Raw genomic sequence first — 19,393 nt, forward strand, 5'->3', positions numbered from 1 at the left:
CTCGAAAGAGCACCAAGACTTGGGGGGTGGGCAGAGGAAGAGGAGTGGGTAAAGCCGAGAAAAAGGTGGCACTAGGCAGAAAGAAGCAAAAAGAGATACGCGCTTCGGAAAGAATTTTAAGAAGGAAATGTACATTGTACATGCCAATATGACGTGCCAAAGAAAAACCGAAGGAGCATGGAAAAGAATCTTTGGGATTTAGCAAACAAAGGGTTATGAAATGATGTTAGAACAGTCTCCATAGAGCGGGGGAAGCAGAAGCCAGGAATCCATTAAGCCCCAAGGCACAAAGGATATCCTCCGAAGATCAGGATTTAAAGATAAGATGCTACCCACCTCCCACAGAAATAATTATTCCTTCAGCCATGAGTCTCAGAGCCGGCTACAAATATGTTAATGGCGGCGGAGGTGCAGGAGAGGAAAGAACTCTGTCTTTTCCCTAGGATCCTCGGTGCCAGCTACTGGGTGGCAGATAGGAGGTTAGTATGTCTCACACTCACCTTCTATGCTCTGCTCTGTGATGGTACTTTGCGCCGCCGCCGCGGCTGCAACTCTGCGAACCACGCTTCCCGCCGGTTCCCTGGCCGCTGGGTCTGTTCGGGCGGAAGCTAGGGGGCGCTAGAGGGAGGCTGCGAGGCGGGAGGGAGGCGGGCTGGCGGGACTCCTTCCTGTCTACCTTCTGATCCCGTAAACAATCCGTCCCAATCATGGCCGAGGCACTGGGTCCAGGCTCCAGCTTTGCTGTTTTCGACACAATAATTTGATACCTTTGAGGTTAATATAGTGCTTACAATGCTCCAGTGCTCCAGGTGCGTTTTATCCCTTGTTTATTCAATTGACCTCAGAATACATATATATGCATATAGGTAATCCGTATATAGCTAGCCCATAACTAGCCCATCATGAATAAGAAACTACGCACTGTGTTGTGAATGTCGTTTTCTCTTTAGAGACAGCATGGGACCGAAGAAGCCGATTTGTGCTGGTATTTGTACTGCTTCTGATTGGTTATGTGACCTTGAACAAGTCATTCTTCAGTCCAAGTTAGTTTTCGTATTTTTAAAACAAGGACGTTCGGTATACTTTTATGGTCGCCGTAAAAAGTCATTATTGCTGATTGTGATGGAAGATAGAGAAATAGGGGTGAGGATGGGAACTAGCAATAGAGAGGGGTCGCGGTGGGGCGGGGGGCGGGGGGGACGACGGACGACGACGACTTGCATGACTGCTTCCAAGAGTCCGAGTTGGTATCTTGTAGAAATGGGCACTCTGCTGACATTTTAAGTCACTTTTCACTTGAGAGGTAGGACAACGCCGTGGTTAAGACCGCTGACTTAGGTATCAAACAGACTTGCTTTATTTTTTCAGACCTACTTTTAAATCCCGTGTCTACCACCTCTTGGCTCTGGGGTGATAGATAAATCATTTAAGCTTTCTGCTTCTCAGCGTCATCATCCTTCAAATCAGTATGCCTCTTTTGTAAAACAGAGTTCTAGGGCTGCTGGATACCAAGCAGGAGGAAGAGCAACTGTGTGCAGCATTAGGAGCTTTATCTGTTTATTAAAACTACTTTAAAAAGCTACACCTTCATGGCCCCATGTGGAAAGACATGTTTCCGTCCCTTATCTAACAGGGGCCCACAGACAGAGACTATCACTTTTAGGTGTTTGATATTCTTCTAGTAATGAGGAATATGTCAGAACCCTTCTATTCATTGGTGGGTTAATTTGGAAAAAATGAAATAGTCCTGGATTTCATTAAATTGTGGACACTAAAAGCATGTATCCTGCTGAATACTGAGTTAATATATTTGCTTTCCTCACAGTTGTATTAAGAAGAAGCACCTTAAGGATTTCTTTTTTTAAATTGCTGGGACATACTCCTCAGATGTCAAGGGGAAAAAAAGGATGGTCCATCAGGATCTATAGTGAATATAAGAAACTATATTCGTAGACGCATGAGTGATGGTTTTTCCATTACGGAATTCATTTGCATAGAATACTGTGGCACACACACCAATTTTCCCCCTGAAGATATGCATTTCTTAGCATTTCTAGCCAGTGAAAATAGATGGAAAAAACTAAAAGCAAGACCATCTTTCTGACATGAAGGAGACAATTGTTTAAACTCCCTATGCTTACTTTCTAAATATTATTCTGCTGTGCTAGCTTATCTCTGGGCCTTAAAATAGAATTTTGCAAGCGCCATTTACATCCTTATGTCAGTCCTTTACTACAAAACAAGCGAAAATTAAACATGCAATCCCTGGGTTCAGAAACTTCAGGAGAGATTTCCAAGCCCAAAAGTAGGATGAGAGTTCATGTCCTTAGGTGAACATACATCGGAATAGATTAACAGTTTCTCCACCCGTCCCACACCTGCCTGCCTGCTCTCGCATGCAAGCTTCTTCCTATAATTGAGGCGTATTTAAAAATGCGGCTGATTCTAGGTCCTGGAGGTGCCAGGATATAAATAAGGCTGCTTTGGCAATTGCATTCGTTTTTTCAGATCACACAGATTATTATTTAAGTGACTGGTTCATCAAATATAATATGATATATAAGGAAAGGAGTGGGAGGAAAAAGGTGGTAGACAGTCTTTGAACCAATTTTCAAATATATCTCCTTGGAGTGACTAATGCGATGTTCCAAGGTTGGATTTTGCCATTTCTTAAATGCTTTGCTCTAACAACATATTTACAACCTATACTCAGAATTAAAAGTTGAATAGGTGGAGGATATGAGACAGCAACAAATCTTTATTTCAAAACTTTCGTGCAGGCCTTTAAGAACCAGCCTTAAAGTTAAATGCTAGCTCTTGCATATTCTAGGTGGAATAATAAGTAGGTTTTCATGTTCTTTGCTAAAAAAGAAAAAAATCTGTGATTTTAGTCATCAAAGAGAAATCCTGTGGTGAGATATTTATAATGGTTTGGGCACAGCCTTTTGCATTTCCATTGACTATATTGGTTGACTGAATAATGTTTCTTTGTTTTTTAAAGAAAACATAATCATAGTAAACAATATGGTTTGTTTCTCGAATCAAAGACACTGAACCTAGCCTCTTTTTTACAAACATTTATAGTTTTCAAAATGTTCACTTACGTTTCACATATATATGAGCCTCCTAATAGTCCCTGTGTGATGGGTAAAAGAGGATTCTTCCTTTTTTATAGATGGCTTGAGCCTTACAGAGACTATGAATGACTTTCCCGAGGTCAGGTAGTATATCTATTTAGTGTTATTTGATTACAAGTAAAATAAACTCCACTCAAATTGACTTAAGGAACAAACAAGTTGTTCATTGGCTCACATAACTGAAAGTCTGCAGGGGTAGGAGGTGGAGTAAGGAGTAAACTGCTTTCACCTATGGCTGCATGCAGAGGCTGAATGATGATGTCGTCATGTCTTTCTCTTTTTTTTAAAGATTGGCACCTGTGCTAACGTCTGTTGCCAATCTTTGTTTTCTTCTTCTCCCCAAAGCCCCCTGGTACATAGTTGTATATTCTAGTTGTGAGTGCTTCTGGTGTGCTATGTGGGACACCGCCTCAACATGGCCTGACAAGTGGTGCCATGTCCGTGCCCAGGAGCAGAACCAGCGAAACCCTGGGCCGCCGAAGCGGAGCGCACGAACTTAACCACTCGGCCGAGGCCGGCCCCCATGTCTCTTTCTCTTATCTCCGTCACTCAGTTCTGCTATTCTCTGCATTGGCTTTATTCTTGCACAGGCTTGATCCTGGTTGTAGAGAAATGACAGCCAGCAGCTTCAGTCTTATATCCCATCCTCTCAACAAACAGCGTTTCATTTTCCCAGCTGAGTCTCATCAGCCTGGCTTCAGCCAGAGATACAGAATACGCCGATTGGCCAGACCTAGGTCGCATGCCTTCCCTGGGAACTTCAGGGGGGGTTGAGGGGAGCCTTGTTAGCTCTACCTCAGGCCCCATGGATTAATAACAGGAAAGAAATAATTCTCTAAAAGGAAAATCACTCAGAAATTACCAAAAGAAGAGGGAATAGATGTTGGGCAGGCCACAAAATTACACAGAACTATTAAGTAAGACATCAAGGATTCAAAGCTAGGTCTGCCGGAATTCAAAGCATTCTCTCTTTACGTTCTATAATGCTGCCTCCGTACATCACATGGCAAATATTATACTGGTCTGCTCAGTCCACTTAGAACTCAAAAAGGATCATAAGATTTCTTAGTGCTACAACAGGAAATTGCTACACTGGATGTAAATAGTGATAATGGAAATTACTAGCATGTGTAAAACAGTAATCTTAAAGATTCAATGATTCCATGTTTCACAGAGACTGCCAAGCTTCCTCACAAGGCAAAGGTTGAGGGATCTCTTATCAGCAACACCTTTCACTGGTGCCTCCCCAACTACATCGAGCCCTTACCTCATTCGAGTTCCACATCAGTCCGCGTCAACAACTGTTTATGCTGGGTTCTGAGGGGACCCAAAAATGACCAGTATCCACATCTGTCACCAAGTCATTTGAAATTTCATAGGGGTTAGAAGATGAGATTGGGAATTAGGTAGCCTTAAAAAGATCTCCAATATGAGGCACATTGTAAATTTGTGTGAGGTCCCAAGTACTATGGAAATTAATACAAGAAAGAAAATTCCCCTTGTGGGAGGGGCAGGAAAGACTTTATGGAGGAGATGCTGGCATTTGAAACTGGTCTTTAAAAGGGGGCTAAGATTTTAGGGGGCCAGCACTGTGGTTAAGTTCAGTGCACTCCGCTTCAATGGCCCCAGTTCAGTTCCCGGACACGGACCTACCCCACTTGTCAGCGGCCATGCTGTGGCGGCAACCTACACACAAAATAGAGGAAGATTGGCACAAATGTTAGCTCAAGGCAAATCTTCCTCAGGCAAAAAGAGGAAGATTGGCAACAGATGTTCGCTCAGGGCCAATCTTCCTCACCAAAATATAAATAAATAAATAAATAGGAGGTAAGGTTTTGACACAGATCAGAGTGGAGGTGGAGTTAATCTCATGAGCAGAGGGATGGAGGCTAGGAAGCACACAGCATCATTAGGAAACAGTTTCTAGTCTAATTGGCAAGAGTATGTGGTATGTATATGGTATAATTAGAAACAAGCGTGAAAATGTTTGGAAACTTACTGTGAATTCCCTTCAGTGCTAGGCCGCTAAGTCTGTATGTTCATTGTGTAGGCACTAGGGAACCATTGAGTATTTTTGAGCAAGGGAATAACAGAATTGTATCTTTACTTTAGAAAGGAGAGTCTGGAAATGATTACAGAATAGAATTTCCTGGCCTTCATCCCAAATTAGACTGAAATGCCTAGTTACACTTTTACTTTGGGAGGACGTGGGCCAGTACAAAAGACTCCTAAACTTGCAGCCTCCTGACACAGGTTCAAGTCCCTTTCTCACTTTGATCCTTCTGTTTCCACATCTCAGCAAATTCTTGAATAAGCTCCTGCTGATTTTCTACCATATTTTGTACAGCGTCCAGATCTTTCCAGTTCCCCATGAGGTCGCTATCCAACCCCTGATATAGAAGATGCCCACTTCTAGTTTATTGCCAAATCTACATTTAAATCCTAGGCAAGCATTAGGGCCCAGGGAATGACTCAGCTATTCTGTAAGCATTCCCACATCAGCTCAATCTGCAGGCACACTTCTTTCCTTTTAATTCCTGTAGCCTTTATTAGCAGCATTACGCTTTTGGAAATGACCATATACTGCATATGTTATTGGGTCGTTCCCAGTTGTAAATTCCTTGAGAACAGAGATATCAAACAACCAGCCTATGTTAACTGAGCACCTGCCAAATACAAGATGCCATTAGATACCATAGGGAATATCAAAACCAAAACAAAACCAACAAGATAGTCCAAAGTTCCCTCCGGTAGGAGTCTTTATTTTATTGAGCCTATATACTGCCTTAGTGTGTGCTGTTAATTTTGATTGATTGAAAAATCAATGTCAACTGCCATGGACTCCCTAAACCTTGTGCCGCTTCACTTCAAAGTTTCTCTCTTGCTGTTTCTACTCTCTCACCCTTCTCTCCAGCCACAGCAGAAACCGTCTTCTCTTGCAGTTTACCATTAGCACTTGTGATCTTGGCCACATCTCTTTCAATAGGCTCCAGGTTCTTGGCCTTTAAGTTATCCCCTAATATTAAACATTTTTCAAACATTTTCAGTTGCCTCCTTTCCCGTCTCCCACCAGCTCTCCACTTCTCCTGGCCCACACCCAAATCCAAACTCCCACAGGTCTCCACTAGTGTAAAAAGACCCTTGCTTGAACCTGCTGCATCTACTACCCATCACTCTACTTTGGCCTTCCATTGGCTAATAAATTTTCGGAAGTGCAGTCTCTCCCCACTATACCTTCATTGTTCTCCAGGGAAGCCACCCTTTCAACATGGTTTCCTGCTCCCAAGCAGACAGGCTTTCTCTCAGCCTTCATTCCTCCCTATGATCTTTTCAGCATTTAACTGTGGACCAGACGCTCTTGCGAAACGCTTTCTTACATGGACCTCTCTGACTGAGCCCTGAGCACTCCTTTTTCTCTCTGCTGCCTCCTCCCTCTCCCTTCATATCCTAAGGATGAGCAGCCCCTAAGACTCAGCCCTCGCCTTCTGATTTCTGTGTTTAGACTCTCTTCTTCTGAGAATGCACCTGTTTTCAATGCTGTGACTATCTGTATTATAGAGTCCAAAAGGACCTCAAAGGTAAATTAGATCATTTTATTGAGCGCACTCCCTCCCCACCCCCACCCCCCGTTAAAAGCTTTCAGTAACTTCCTATTACAGGAAGAATAAAATTTACAGTTCTTTATATGGCTTTCAAGGCCCTGCATGATCTGGCTTCAGCCTTCCTCTTCCGCTTCATACTGTGCCATGTGACCTTTGCTCAGTGGCTCCAGCCACACTGGCCTTCTTTCTATTCCTAAGCACACCAAGATCTGTCTCACATCCAATCCTGCTTGTTCCCTATTTCTAAACTGCCCTTCTTTCTGTTTTGCCTGGCTGGTCCCATCTCATTGATCAGTTCTCAGGTTAAATAGCACTTCCTCAGAGGCTTTCTTTGACCACCCAATCTAAAGTAGGCCACCCTTCACAACACTTTTCATGATTTATGATTTTTTTGTGTGTGAAGAAGATTGGCCCTGAGCTAACATCTGTTGCCAATCTTCCTCTTGTTGCTTGAGGAAGATTGTCCCTGAGCTAACATCCGTGCCAGTCTTCCTCTATTTTGTATGTGGGATGCCACCACAGCATGGCTTGATGCGTGCTGTGTAGGTCTGCACCCAGGATCCAAACCCATGAACTCTGGGTCACCAAAGCAGAACACATAACTTAACCACTAAGCCATTGGACCAGCCCTGTGATTTATAATTATATGAAAACATTTACTTTGTTTATTGTCTGTCTTTCTCTCTTGACAGTAAACACCTTGAGGGCAGGTGTGATGTCTCTCTTTTTCCCTCTCTAGCCCCAGTGTCTAGCATGTGCCTGGCACAGAGTAGGTGCTCATAAATGTTTGATGAATGAATAATGAGAATGGTTCTCAAATTTCGACTCCTACCCCAATTTCTTCCAGAGTTCCCATCTTGTATCTTCAGTTCCGTATTTTTTATTTACATCTGCATATCCCTTCTCTAATTTGTTCTATATCCAAAATTATCTTACCTCAAAAACCCGCCCTCCTCTCCTCATGATAACCTTATGACAGTGTTATAATATCCTCACCCAGGCTTCAAATCTAGAAATCATCTTTAATTCTTTCTTCTCCATTGCTCTCCCCTCCCCAAAAGCTTTAATCCTTCTGCTGGGGATATCACTTGATATCCTCTTCTTCATATTCCATAGTCACCACCCTGGTTCAGAATGTTATTACCTGTAGTCTAATTCACTAAGTGAGCTCCAATTTTTTTGATCCTGTACCCCACCCAGCTTATTAATAAATGAGCACTCATCTTCAATATGCATACTTATATATTAGATGCATGTAACCCAGTAATAATACACTGCTACTCCCCATTCTACTCCCTCTACTTCAGCAATCCAGATATGCTTTATGGTTCCACAGACTTATCAGGACATTTACGCCTCCGCACCTTTGCAAGTGTTCACTCTCTCTGAACGTTGCCATTTCACCTACCCATTCCACAGGATTCTGTTTAAAATGTCACCTTCTCTGTGATACCTTCTGACCTCCTTCCCCGACATACACACCATTACCACCACCACCATCACCTTGACAAAATCAGGCAGTATTGGCCATTCCCTTATCTTTCTTCCTGAAGTGATTTGGATAGACATCTATTAGCAAGTAGAATGCTGAATTATAGGAGTCTGCTTATGTTGATTTCTCCCTCTGGACCACAAGTCTCCAAGCACAAACAACGAGCAGTAAAAACGTTTTGGCACTCGCCCTCCCATATATGTATGTTTATTATTATATTACTGTTGTATATATGTTATTATATATTACTGTATTATATATATTGTACCATATATATTGTCATAATAATATGTATGTTATAAAATATGACAACCAAGATCAAAAAAGGATGAACTAAAACAAAAATGATTAGAAAATCTACTGTGTTGTTTCCCCCTTTTAATATATTATTTTGAACACACCCCTGAGGTGTATGCGATCCTTCCTGGAGGTCAATGGTTTACTCTACACTACTGTAGTAAGCTCCATCCCATGGCAATCTCTCCCTCTGCCCAACTCCTACGGCACTCACTTGGCACTTTTAGCACTTCTTGTACAACTATCTAATTTGAAATTAGCAAGAAACCTTTAATGATTATTTTCATACAACAATATTTACTGAGTGCCCACAATGTACCAGAAACTTTTCTGAGTCCTGGAGTCACAGTAGTGAACAAGAAAGGCAAGCTTTCTGTTCTTATGAGGCTTACATGCTGGGATCAGGAGAAAGAGAAATAAGCAAGATAATTTTTTCGTGTAATTGTAAGCAGCTTGAAGATCTGCCGTCTATTATGTATAGTGAGAAAATAAGAGGCTCTGTAACTGCGGGCCCTCCAGGACCAGTTCAGCTGACCCCATCTCTTATCACCAGAGTGATTAAGAATTGTCTTTCAGAAAATTTGCAAAGTCACGTAGACAGAGCATTCACAGAAGAAGAAATCTGGACCTGAAATGGCCACGGAACCAAAAATTCTCCCCACAGAACCAAAGGACTGGGACATGACAGGAACTTAAAAGTCGGACTCTTATCAGAAGCAAAGGGTCCCTCACTCAGGAAGATCCGTGTTAAAATTCCTTCCCCACCATACCAAAAATGTTTAGAACCTCATCATAAATGTTTGGAAGCTCACCATAAATGCTCGAAGCCCACCAATCGAAACCTGTCCCACCAGCATTCCCACGTGCTCACCTGGTCTCCCTAACCTCAACTTTCGCCCCAAATCCTGAATAGGGGAGACAGATCTGAGGGTACACGCCCCCTGTCTCCATGCAGATCAATCTCGCAGAATAAAGCTGAATTCTTTGCCCAAAAGCCAATGCCATAATTAATTGGCTTGTTTATATGCATTGGGTAGGAAAACCTCATTTTTGAGTGGTAACAGCTTTAGAATTAGGCAGACCTGGATTCAAATCCAGGGTTGACCACATACAAGGTCTGTGATTTAGGCAATGAACTTAATTAGTCTGACTTTAATCTGTAAAATGAAATTAACTATTTTCCTCTTAAAAAGAGTGGCTGTGAGAATTAATAATGTATAAAGTTTCTAGCATAAATTCCTGACCAGTGATATTTTAAAAATACGTTTTGCAAAACCTTCATAGCTAAAACAGCATACATGCCATAGTATGGCTCTATTTAAAGACATTTACAGTAATTCTAGAAATAAGATGGAATTCTTTTTTCAGTTCACCTTAATTGGATAGATTTGAGGGCAGATTTGAATGTGAGAGGACTATACTTTGGAAAATGCTAAGGAAGGAGTGTTCAGAGTTAACTAGCTTCTTAAGATAAGAAAAATAATTGGTGTTGACAGTTTACTTACCTGACCACTTTCCTAGAAGCTGAAGAATTGGTAGCTCATCTTTACTGAATACCCGGTGCCCTTGAGGCAGCCTTGAGCTCCACAGATTAGAACTGGAGAGAGTAGAAGCAAACATAAAAGAAGAACAAAAGGGATCCCAAATTGTCTTTCATCTTCCATCCTCTGCCTTCCTGTATGAAATGGTCTCCACCCACAGAGTTAAAATCCTCACCATTTGCTTCCCGTGAGTTTTCCATTTGAAAGGTGCACGTGGATATAGCAAAGCCTAGCAGCCTCTCTTCCCAAATTGTGAAATGGATAACCACAGACATAGATAAAGCCGCCTACATACCAACAGTGGAGACATTAAAAGGCTACAATACCTAAGTTCAATTAAGTAGTGGTGACGAATACAGAGGGCTTATAAATTTCATTGTGACTTCTGAGAATATATTAGTACTTAAAGAGTAATAACAATTGTGAATATACACATTTAGGTGACAAAAATGCATTAAAGAGGCATAAGTTGCTATTTGCTTAAAGTCTTGCTCATAGGCAATGTTTCATTTGATGATAGTTACATGATTTTTATTAAAACCTTTTATTTTCTAATAGTAATTGAATCAGAACTGATACGCCCATCTTATTACCTTAGCAATTAGTGTCTTTTGGATGTTTTATGAAATACCTGGACAACAAGTCCACTGGTGTTTTCTTTTCTTTCTCATTCCACTTCCTAATCCTCTTTCAAAAAATCTGAGACTCAAAAAGAATAAAAATAATAATTGCAATGGTGAGCTAAACAGGATCTTTTCTGAGCCCTATCTGTCTTTTTCTGATGATTTTGTATATTCTAAATTCTGGCTTCTTTTCACTCATCTGTAAGGAAATAATTGATAAAAATTCACACCTGCCAAAGAGCTCTTTAAAAGTTTTAATATCCATAAGCCTTAACCTTTATGGCTAATGTCTTGTCACCTAGGTAACTGTGCATTAAACTTCATAAATATTAGACCAGTCCTTTGAAGTGTAGTCTCTCTAGGTCTATCCTGAGCGATCAACACCGGAAAATAGAAACGAGGAACTAAAAGCCACCCTTTCATACTTCAAGGATGATGACTTATCTGATAACTCATAATGTTGGAAGAAAATTGCCAACATAGTCAGCAACTCATTGCCACTGCTAAGGTAACCGGGCTCGCCCAAAACATGAAACAACAGGCAGAAGGTCTATTTTCACTTTTATTCATGAATGCAGGAGAATCACCTCAAGTTCATGTGTAGCAAAGGAAGACTTTAGTTACGGTACAAAGTTAAAAGAGAGTGCCACTCGTGCACAGTCATTTCATTTGAAGTCTCTGCTGATGTATTTTGACCACGTCTCAACAGAATACTTTAAATGAATCATGGTTTTATGTGATAGGAAATGATAATACAGAAAAGTAATTAGTTAACCAGGAATTAAAGGACAGAAAAGAAACCATTAGCCATTTTATTTTCAATCTCACTGTGGAAGTGCGTTTTGAATCTCTGCTAATGTTAAACTTTATTAGTCACTTGCATATAAGTCATTAAGTATTCCTACTTAAAGTGAACATTTGGTACTCATTAATTCAATTTATTAACACGGTGCTTTCCCCCTTTTCCTTTCCACAGTCCTGCTCCAGCCTCTCACTTTAACTCTGTGAATAATCCCAGGAGCCTCCTGACGGATCGCACGCCTCTAATTACTCATAGCTCCAATCCAGAGTTCTTATCACCATCAGAGTATTAATAATAACAATTGCAACAATAAACCTTGAACGAGTTCTGCCTGCTCTACCTGTAAAACATATCCTGAGTCCTCCAGCGCTATCTACATATGCTGCAAATTCTCCATGTATCAGCCAGAGCCAGCTTTATTTTAATATAAGTCATATCATATCAAACCCTGCTTCACACCTCCTCCAGTCACTTTCCATTACAATTAGAACAAAAACAAAACCCTTACCCCGGTCTGCAAAGATGAACACAGTAAGACCCCTGCCTCCCTCTAGAACCTAATCTCATGCAGGTGTCCCCTTTATTTACTTCAGTCCAGCCGCACTGGCCTTCTGTCTGTTTCTGGAACACATCAAGCTCATTCGCACGTAAGGGCCTTTGAATCTGCCGTTCCCTTTGACTGGAAGACTTTGCCTCACAAAGTCACCTGGCTCATCCCATCCTTTAGTTCAAGTCTCAACTCAAATTTCACCTCAGGAGTGACGCCTAATCTAACCACCAAATCTAAAGTAGTTTTCCTGCCCCCGACCGGTCATTACCCTATTGCCCGATTTCATTTTCTCCATCACACTTAGCACTATCTGAAATTACGGGGAAAATTTCTTTTTGGTGTTATTGTCATTTGTCTCTCCTGTCCATAGCTAAAAAGTAAGTACCACAAGAGCAAAGGCTTTGCCAATATATGTCACTATTATGGCCCCAATGACTAGAATAGTCCCTGGAATGTAGGAGCTCAATAAATATTCATTCATTGAATGAGTTTCCTCCGACTTCAGAGCACCGGCTCTTAACCGCTATGCTAAACCACTTCCTAAAGCATGGATTCCGTCACCTTACTTCTTTCTTCACAAATCGTCGGTATTGCCGTTGTCTACAAAATAAAGTTCCAGCTGCTCAGTTTTGCTTTCAAGGACCTTCACATCTAGCGTATCTTTCCCTCTGACCTCTTCCTGCACCCTACCTGATGCGTTATGACTGAGACACAACGAGGGATCTGAATATACCCGACACTTCCCCCAAACCCTGCGTCTCCCCACACCCTCGCTTCCCCCTTCCACCATTTCTACCTAAATATTAGCATCATCCTTTACAGCCAAGCTCAAATCATACCTCTTATAAAAAACTTTCCTAAACCTCCTGCAATATTGTGATTTATAAAAGAGACATATTTGATCATTCAGATGATCAAAATATATTTCTCATATATATTTGGTCTTCATCCAGGCTTCCAGGCTCACAGCTCCCCAGACGGTTGGAATTTCCTGAGCCATAAGAGCAATGGGAACATCTTTTGTCATAATACTTGATCTCTGGTCCTCAGTTCCTGAAATCACTTTACAGTCATAAAGGTGAAATGGGCGTCTTGTTATTCCTAATAAGCCCCTTTCCACCAAAACTGAGTTTATGTTAATGAAGGTGACTTTTGGAAAGGACCTGAGGATGGGGGCTGGTTGCCATGGGAACCATGAATAGAGGGTTGGAAGTTTCAGTCCCACCTCCTGATTTCCAGGGAGGGGAGAGAGGCTGGAGGTTGAATCAATCACCAATGCCCAATGCTTTAATCAGTCATGCCTCTGTAATGAAGCCTCCATAGAAACCCAAAAGGAGGAGATTTGGAGAGCCTCCAGGTTCGTGAACACCTGGAGGGGCAGGGAGAGCGGTCCACTCAGAAACTGAGTATGGAAACCCCGCACCCTTTCCACGTACCTTGCCCTATGCATCTCTTCCATCTGGCTGTTCCTGAGTTATAGCCTTCTATAATAAACCGCTAATCTAGTAAGTAGAATGTTTCTCTGGCTTCTGTAAGCCACTCTAACACGTTAATTGAACCTGAAGAGGAGGTCCTTAGAACTGCCAATCTACAGCAGTTTGGTCAGAAGCACAGGTGATAACCTGGGCTTGCAATTGGCATCTGAAAGAGTGTGGGGGACAATCTTGTAGGACTAAACCCTTAACCCATGGAATCTGACCCTGTCTCCTGGTAGGTAGTGTCAGAATTGAGTTGAACTGTGGGGCACCCAGCTGGCGTCGGAGCATTGATTATTGGTGTGGGAAAACTTCCCCCACACACGTTGGAATTGGGTATAGGACCCTTACCCCCTCACTCATGAGTTTTTCCCTTCGCAATTTCCCCCATGATACTTTGTAGATCTTAAAATACTCAGCACAGAGTACCTCATAATAAAGTTGTCTGAGTTTATGTCTGCCTCCAGATTGTTCCCTCTTATTTTCCATCAGGTTTTTCACACAGGTTCTAACACATAATGTCTATTCAAATAGTGGACTGAATTAAATACTTGTGGGCTTTCCCATCCCTGTCAGTACTCATATATACTATTTACATTATATTATTTTTTGCCTGTTGCTTTTTAATTGCTTTAATTTATTTGACTTCAGTATGTAATTTTCCTGTAGCTAGATTTTAAGGTAGCGAAGGCTTTTGTTTCTTTAACATTTCTTGGGGCCGGCCTGAAGGTGCAGCAGTTAAGTTTGCACGTGCTGCTTCAGTGGCCAGCAATTTGCTGGTTCAGATGCTGGGTGCGGACCTATGCATGGCTTGTCAAGCCATGCTTTGGCAGCCATCCTACATATAAAATAGAGGAAGATGGGCATGGATGTTAGCTCAGGGCCAGTATTCCTCAGCAAAAGGTGGAGGATTGGCCCCAGATGTGAGCTCAGGGCTAACCTTCCTCAAAAAAAAAAAAAGATTTCTTATTCCTTGCCCTTTCTATTGTCAACACTACCCCCTCCCCTGTCATCCCCCATGACTCCCTCTTTACCCCTAGCACATAGCTGAACACATAGCAAGTGTACTCTGGATAAACAGTGAAAACTAAACATAAAAATGCATAAAAAGAAGACTTCCACTGGGTTTAGTCTGAGAAGTTTAAAAAAAATAGCATGAAAGCAGCCCAACTAGTTTTTGCCTTTCTCTGTTTCAAGCGGAACAAGGGCCAAGTGGGGGGGAGGGGATATGGTGGTAGCCCCGGGCTGCTGGCCAGAGGCAGGAACGGGGAATTAGAATCCCTCGGGTCATAATTTCTGGCAGATACGCACAGAGATCTAAGAACAAAGATGGCATCAAGCAGACAAAGCAGGGTCAGGATACTATTCGCCTTCTCTTCCCTCCATATCCCTACATTCCCCAACACAGACACAGGAACAGCTTTGGGATGTTCTGTGCACAATTTGCACTATTTGATTTTTCCTTAGCCTTATTCTTTCAAGTCACTAGAAAAGGCTTAAAAATGGCTACTTGTCTAGAGTAACCTTTTGTTAGGCAAATAGCAAAAAACAATTGTTTATGAGTTTTATGCATATCCCTGCAAGGAAAGATGGCTATGAAAATATTAGTGGACTGGTAAATATTTATTGGTTAATTGAGAGGCTGCAGTGGCCATGCTTGTTTGTTTTTGAAACAGAAAATGTAGTCTGGACAGGCATCAATATTTAAGACATCTCTTTTTTTGCCCAAGATGGGTTATGACATAGTCTAGATGAGTCAGACCAAACGAATGTCTCCTGTGTTTTTCCAGAGTAAACATTTCCCAGAGGCAGAACTCTGCCCTCAGCCCTGCCTATTGAAACACAAGGCTGCTTGAGCTTTCCTTCTAAACATAAGGAAGAGGAAGAGACACAGGAGGAGGAGAAACACAAGGCGAAGTTTCTTAATGAATAAATTAAACGTTGAGCCTCTTGAGGAAAACCAGCCGATTTGATCGATTGTGTTTGGTGACTTGTATGTTTGTTTTAGAAAGACCTCTCCAGCCATAGACAACAAACAAACAAACAGAACAACAACAGGAATTGGAGAAGTGACTTGGCTTCTGATGACTGGGAGAACCGCAAACTGATCTAGCTCAAGTTCGGTGACCCTTTGACAAATAAGAAAAATAAGACAATACAAAAAAACACTGCCATCATCAAGATGCCCAAGCGTGTGCAGCAGAGTCTCCAAGGGGACTTTTCTGGATCCAGACTGTAAAGCAGAGGAAGCAGAAGAATGATGAATAATGAACAATGAAGCGTGTCAATTCCCTGGTAGCTAAAGAAAGGAGTTTCACCCTGGGAATCAAGAATAATCTCTTGATAACTTAGTATAATTATACCATCAGCCAGCCACTGGAGAGAATATTTGTGATTGGAGCAGGTCTTCAGTATAGCAGACAGCCTTCAGAGGAGGAGCTGCCGTATGGTAAATAACAGCAGCCTGCGGATAAGTCTGTCTTTTAGGTTTTAAAAATAAAATTCCCCTCACTAATGCAATCACTTCATGCAAGTAGGCTGTACTCTATTCTTTCTTTCATATGATGGCGAAATTGAGATTTCTTTTTAAAAATTTTCTGGTAAATTTTACTTCAACTCCGGGTATATAATAGTTTAATATAATAGACTCCTATAATCTGTAACTGGGAACTAAATACACAATCCAATACCCCACTCCCGAGGTGTCTTTGGTTATCATGCTACAAATACTGCCTTATTTACCTATAATATCTTCCTCTGCATGGTAGAAAAGTGACTTTTTGTATATAACTTACGCAATTCTCTTTAAAGCAAATACACTGAAATTGTGACCGATCAGAAAATATTAAACCCAATGAGCTGCAATGAGTCAGGAATGGTATAAGCCACTTGAACAAACTGATGTCAAGGCCATTTGGAGAGAGAAGAGACACACAGAAACACGCTTTCAGATGGACATTTTGTGGAAGAATGGATTACACTTGTATGCTACAAAGTAACTGATATTAATAAGAAGACTGAAATCCATCAAACTCAAAGGCTTCCTTAGAACTGTGTGAAATGATGTATTTAAAGATCTGAAGCTTGCACATCTAATCCATTTGGTTCTCGAAATTTCTGAGTTCTCATGAGGAAAGGCACTTGCTGTCAGACCAAGAAAGTGGAAGTTAAGGGCATATGGTTTTGAGCAGTGTTATTCAAAGCAGAGTAAGTGGATCATGTGCATCAGAATCACCCAAGTATTTAGTGTGAAGACTGATTCCGGGTTCCACCACCTCAGACATTCCAAAGCATATTTATTTTCTGAGACTGAGGGAATTTGGAATCTCTCCTGATAATAACCCCCCCTATCGTTAACATACGAGAAACACTGATTTGGGTATTTATTCTGGGTAATTCTTTTGATGCCCAAACAGGTCTTCCTAACTTCTCTATGTGAAAGGTTACATAGTAGTAGCACATTAGCTAAATTGATGTGTTGCCCTGTTCCCAAATGATAGCAACAAACAAAGTCTTTATGGGATTCAAAAAACAGCCCCACCTTCTGGAAAGAGACTTTTTTTTTTTTTTGAGGAAGATTAGCCCTGAGCTAACATCTGCCAACAATCCTCCTCTTTTTTGCTGAGGAAGACTGGCTATGAGCTAACATCTGTGCCCATCTTCCTCTACTTTATATGTGGGACGCCTGCCACAGCATGGCTTACCAAGCAGTGCTTAGGTCCACACCCAGGATCCAAACCAGCGAACCCCAGACCGCCGAAGCAGAACATGCAAACTTAACCACTGCACCACCAGGCCAGCCCCCGGAAAGGGACTTTTAGTACTTTGCAAACCCCAATATCCATTGCCCACATGAATTTATGTAAAGGCCAAGTTGAGGCCTTTTGGGAATTTCACTCAAAAAGGTTTGCTGAGACATAAAGTGGTAAAGTATTGCTACTATTTTAAGCTATAATTTCCTAGAGGGCAGAGAATGTTAAACTGAACCATGGACATATATGAAAATTTTAAAAAAGACAAACTTTTTGATGATGATGACTATTAGCAAAAATAGAAAAGAGCAGTTTAATATTTAGTTAGTAATATGAGGAACACTCAGTGAATGTTTATTTATACCACACACACAAAAGCCAGTTAACAGTTTTTGCTGAGCATGTAAAAAAACCTGCTATATCTTCTGATTTAGACATTGCAGTCGACGAAATCTGCAGAAGGTTCACAGAGAAGTGGTTTACAGGGAGCTCCAGAACTTTCCGTGTCTTTCTGGTGAACTTAATTATCACAGTGTCTTTTAAACCCCAGATGGGCAATGTCTATTGATGATAATGCTGCCTACTGCTGAGAGAAAAACTGATCCACTGCGCACTCCAGAGGGGTAATCTTCGCCAGCAGGTCACTTATGCCTCCCAAGGTTTCCTTTGAACGCAATTAATGATGATGACAATGGTGGTGGTGATAATAATAATAATCCTTAATGCTTACTCGACACTTTCGATTCAGATAGCTGCAAAATTAAATAGGGTTCACAGAATGTCATTTCTTTGACAGTGAAAACATAAGGTAGCGAATTCTAAAGGCCCAATTACATTTTGATGGTAATTTGAGGTTTTTTTCCAGAAACTAGATCCTAAAGACATCCTTGAATTAAAAAGAGACTCAAAGCACCTTTAATAAACAGCTATAAGACAGAGATTTACTACAAAGGTGTATCCTTCACTGTATAAGACTTTTCTTTCTATTTCCCATAACTCATAGCAAAATAATTCCCAAAGGATATGTAGGTGGCAGGTGGCTTCGGCTTAGTAAAGAGGGAAAAAAACTTCGTAGTTCTTGTGGATTAGGCAAAAGATACCTCCTTACTAAAGAAATAAAAGGAATATACCAAAAAACCCACTCTACCAATTATCAAATTGCTAGTGCATCATTTGCTAGTGCAAAATAATGCATCATTTTACCCCTAGTAGGTTCAAGACCATAGCTTTCACTTCAAAGATAAGGTGAGGCCAAAGGTGTTTTCTGAAGCTCCAGTCATGGGTGGGTCCAAAGTTGAATTAAATTCGTCTTTAAGAAGATAAATGTAAAACCTAAATCTATCTAGTATTCTCTATACACTTTTTGTCTTTCTATATCTTTCCTTTATTTTGAAAGGTCCACTTGCATCACCATTTTAGAAAATGTCATTTGGTACTGAAGCTGTAGTTATTCTTTCACGCATCTTTATTTCCTTGGAGAAGTAAAAAGGGAAGAGCTGGCCAATCTCACCTTTACCATCCCTTCTATAAGTCTATGGTCATGGCGTGGCCGTTAAAGATACAGGCTGAGAGGAAGTACCTCCTGTTTGAACACAGATATTTCCAGTGCACTGGCCCCAAACTATAAAGCTGTTTCTTATAAAGCAAAATTTATTATAAAGTACTCTTAATTGTTTGGAACCCGTACAGGGATAGTTATTTTCTGACTAACTGTAAGGCAGTGTCATGACAGAAGGAGGAACCCACCCAAACCAGCGCAAGCTTTTATACCATCATCTCCATCATTCAAAAAAACAGGTATTTAAAACTACCATTGTCTTCGTCAGTTCAGGCTGCCATAACAAAACACCATAGGCTGGGTGCTTTAAACAACAGAAATTTATTTCTCACAGTTCTGGAGGCTGGAAAGTCCAAGATCAATGTGATAGCAAGAGGGGTTTCTTTCTGGGGCCTCTTCCCTTAGCTTCTAGGCGGCCACCATCTGTGGGCTCACATGACCTCTTCTTTGTGTGTGCACAGGGGAAGAGTGAGAACAAGCTCTCTGGTGTCTCTTCTTATAAGGCACTAATCCCATGATGAGGACCCCACCTTTATGACATCTTCTAACCCTAATTATCTCCCA

At 41.3% G+C, this 19,393-nt stretch overlaps 1 long non-coding RNA gene across 5 annotated transcripts in view; it reads right to left on the reverse strand.

Moving 5' to 3' along the window:
- Positions 1-19,393, reverse strand: part of LOC139080947 (uncharacterized) — a 716,757-nt gene that overhangs the window by 572,300 nt on the left and 125,064 nt on the right. The window contains exon 1 of one of the 5 annotated variants that reach the window (XR_011535839.1): positions 501-617. The exons of 2 other annotated variants lie outside the window; for them this stretch is intronic. This is a non-coding gene — a long non-coding RNA (uncharacterized lncRNA). Of the gene's footprint in view, positions 1-500; positions 618-19,393 lie in introns of those variants that run through there. 2 more of the 5 variants (XR_011535835.1, XR_011535836.1) reach the window with 2 other exon arrangements.

The sequence above is a fragment of the Equus przewalskii genome, chromosome X, assembly GCF_037783145.1.
Source record: "Equus przewalskii isolate Varuska chromosome X, EquPr2, whole genome shotgun sequence".
Lineage (NCBI taxonomy): Eukaryota > Metazoa > Chordata > Mammalia > Perissodactyla > Equidae > Equus > Equus przewalskii.